Raw genomic sequence first — 3,545 nt, 5'->3', positions numbered from 1 at the left:
TTACTACTATCCTAAGGGAAACTTTAGTAGGAACTAGCTACTAGATAGTTTAATTAGTCTTTTGCTCCTATACCCAAATTTAATAATTAATTTACACGTTAGAACTGCTGTAAGCCTCTACTAGAGTTTCCTCTAGCTTTACCCTATTTAAGTATAGTTTACTATCTTTTAGGTCCTAATAGCTATGCTCTTACTTAAATCCATTTAAAGACATTAGGATTAGTTAATAGTACGCCCCAAAGGGTTCCTACCTCTGTTTACTTTTATTACGCGTTTGGGCTTAACACCTAAACACTTGCATAGATGTTAGACTCCTTAGTTTATATTTTAAGACGGGCTGCTTATAGCTATTACGCCAGTATTCTAGCAGATACGTAGACCTTAGTCTAAGCTAGTTATATATCGTCTCCCCTATAAGTTCTCCCCAAAGAGAGGTATATAACAGAGACCTTTATCTAACTGCCTAAACTAATGCTGGCCTGCCTATAGAAGAGTACACTAGGCAAAAGCCTAGATAAGTAACTATAGGTAAGTCTAGCTGTAAGCGCTTCCCTTTTAATAATTTTACGTGCTATTTAACTCTCTTTCTAAAGTGCTTTTTATCTTTTAATTACTCTACTTATACGCTATTAGTCTCTGGCCAGTATTTAGCTTTAGAAGAAATTTACCTCCTATTTAGAGCTGTATTCCTAAATAACTTAACTTGTTAAAGGGGCTTTATACAGTAAAGGCTAGCGACTACGTATAGGATTCTTACCCTCTATAACGTCCTATTTCAAGGAACTTAGACTGCTGTTAACACTAAAGTGCCCTCTATAAATTATAACTTAGACCCTAAAAAGGGCTAGATTTTAAATTTAAGCTATTACCGCTTTACTTACTGTTACTAGGGTAATCCCTATTGGTTTCTTTTTCTCCGCTTATTAATATGCTTAAGTTTAGTAGGTATTCCTACCTAATTTAAGGTTAAGAGCGTTAAATAAGGCTTCTTAGGTGCTGCTGTACGTTAATCTAGTGTATAATAAAAATCTACTGCGCTCTAAAATAAGTATACCAGTTACTAATTATTTTAAGGTAAGTTTATACACAGAGGCGGAATAAATACCTAACACTAAGTAGAGCTTAAGAGTATAAATAACACTTAAATAGGTATACCTCCTAGAATACTAAGAGGTGCAATGTGCGTTTAAAGATTTAATAATTTACTAAATTCTGTAATTTACACTACTTATTACATTTCGCTGCGTTCTTTATTAATGCTAGAACTAAGAGATCTATTATTAAAAGTTTTAATTATTAGGTTTTATTAAACGCTGACTATAACTATAAAGGGTTTAAATAGAGTCTAACCGGTAGGTAGAGCCGCCAAGGAAACTTTAGTACTTAAAAAACATAGGTAAAAGTAGCTAGACCGAAGCCTATAACTCTTAGTAATAATCCTTCTGTAGGTTTACCTACGGAAACCTTATTACAACTTTTACTTCCTCTAAATAACTAAGTTTAATAAACTTTCTAGCTTAGAGTAGTTATTACTAACCTCTCTAAGCTAGTCTAAAGGCCTTACTAAGCTATTTAATTAGTAGTAGCGACGGGCGGTGTGTATAAAGGGCAGGGACGTAATTAACGTATGCTAATAATACGCGCTTACTAGGCATTCCTTGTTAAAGAGTAATAATTATAATACTCTATCCCTAGTACGACAGAGTTTAACAAGATTACCTAGACCTTCTGGCCAAGGTAAAGAACTTATTAGCTCTATTAGTGTAGCGCGTATACGGCCCAGAACATCTAAGGGTATTATAGACCTATTATTACCTTAAACTTCTATCGGCTTAAGCCAATAGTCCCTCTAAGAAGCTAGCGACTAGCTAAAGCTAGCCTAGCTATTTAGTAGGTTAAGGTCTTGTTTGTTATTGTAATTAAGTAGATAAATTACTCTACTAACTAAGAACGGCTATACACTACTACCTAAAAAATCAAGAAAGAGCTCTTAATCTGTTAATCCTTATTTTATCTAGACCTAGTAAGTTTCTCTGTGTTAAGTTAAATTAAGCCGTAGGCTCCTGTTTTATAGGGTTATACCTTATAATACTATAGTCTTTCAAGAGGGCCTAGACTATATCTTAAGCTAGCTGTTATAGTGACTAGTTTTTGGGTACTACACTAACCTACCGCTATTTAGTCTCTAAACCTTCTCCTTACTATAGCAGGGGAGCTTAGCTGTAGATTATTATATATAGACTACGTTTTTACTGTACCTAGGGAGTTAGCCTAGCCACTAATAGCTTTTAACACGTTGGCTTAGTAGCAGAATACTTTACAAGTTTCCTATAATTTAACGGTGTTGCCAAAAGCTCTCTTATTAGATATTAGTTACCGTTTTATAGGCAGCTAAAGCCTCTAAAGCAGTTAACTAGGATTTAATAACAGCTACTACTTACTATTACTGGCTCCTTTCTAGCGTAGAGTTACTGCGGTAAATAGTTATGTTTACGCCTAGTAGTACCCTTCTGTTAATTTCTTTAAGTTTTAGCCTTGTAACTATACTCCCCCTAGAACCCAAAAACTTTAATTTCTCGTAAGGTGCTAAGTAAGTTAGAAAAAGAATATTGCCTAATCCCTAGTTAGTATAGTTTACGGTTAAGACTATGACAGTATTTAATTATCTTTAATCCCCTAACTTTTATTTACTAATTAATAAAAACATCCTTAGTAAATACTTTTGCAGTAGTTAGTCTTTAATAAATCCAAGAATTTTACCTCTAATAATTAAATACTAATGCCCCTAACTATCCCTATTAATTATTACGGCGGTCCTAGAAACTAATAAAATAGGACTGCACGTCCTATTCTATTATTCTATACTAACGTATTTAAGTAAAGGCCTGCTTTAAACACTCTAATTTTTTTAAAGTAAAAGTCCTAGTTCCCTAGTATACCCAGTAAAGGGCATAAGGTTCTCTAGAAGGAAAGGCCTAGCTAGATAAGTATACGCAGTAAGGCGGACCTACTAGCTAGACCTAAGTTTTAACTATAAGCTTTTTAACTATAATAACTTTAATATACGCTATTAGAGCTGGAATTACCGCAGCTGCTGGCACTAGACTTACCCTCTAATTATTCCTTATTAAGAGGTTTAAATTATACTTATTCTAATTATAAGACCCAAAAGAGCCCTATATTAGTATTTATTATTACTACCTTTCTATGTTAGGATTAGGTAATTTGCGCGCCTACTACCTTCCTTAGATATAGTAGCCGTTTCTTAGGCTCCCTCTCTGGAATTAAACCCTAATTCCCTGTTACCTGTTAAAACTATAGTAAGCTAATACCTTACTATTAAAAGTTAATAGGGTAGAAATTTAAATAAACTGTTGCTGGCGCAAGGCTATGCAATCTGTAAAGTTATTATAAATTACTAAGAAGCCCTAAAGGGCGTTAGTTTTTTATCTAATAAATATACTCCTCCTAAAGTTAGGGTTTTTAGTATATATTAGCTCTAGAATTACTATAGTTATCTAAGTAGTAAGGTACTATTAAATAAA

At 33.6% G+C, this 3,545-nt stretch overlaps 3 annotated features.

Annotated features, from left to right (window-relative positions):
- Positions 1–548: 548 nt before the first annotated feature.
- Positions 549–710: a sequence feature (Protein overlapping with rRNA (P153DRAFT_304167, KAF2123348.1) was converted to a misc_feature.).
- A 939-nt stretch (positions 711–1,649) lies between these two features.
- Positions 1,650–1,820: a sequence feature (Protein overlapping with rRNA (P153DRAFT_304142, KAF2123347.1) was converted to a misc_feature.).
- Positions 1,821–2,443: 623 nt separating this feature from the next.
- Positions 2,444–2,620: a sequence feature (Protein overlapping with rRNA (P153DRAFT_304163, KAF2123346.1) was converted to a misc_feature.).
- Positions 2,621–3,545: the final 925 nt, after the last annotated feature.

The sequence above is a fragment of the Dothidotthia symphoricarpi genome (assembly GCF_010015815.1).
Source record: "Dothidotthia symphoricarpi CBS 119687 unplaced genomic scaffold P153scaffold_33, whole genome shotgun sequence".
Lineage (NCBI taxonomy): Eukaryota > Fungi > Ascomycota > Dothideomycetes > Pleosporales > Dothidotthiaceae > Dothidotthia > Dothidotthia symphoricarpi.
The sequence above is the reverse complement of the archived record's forward strand: the minus strand, read 5'-3'. Positions and strand labels throughout refer to the sequence as shown.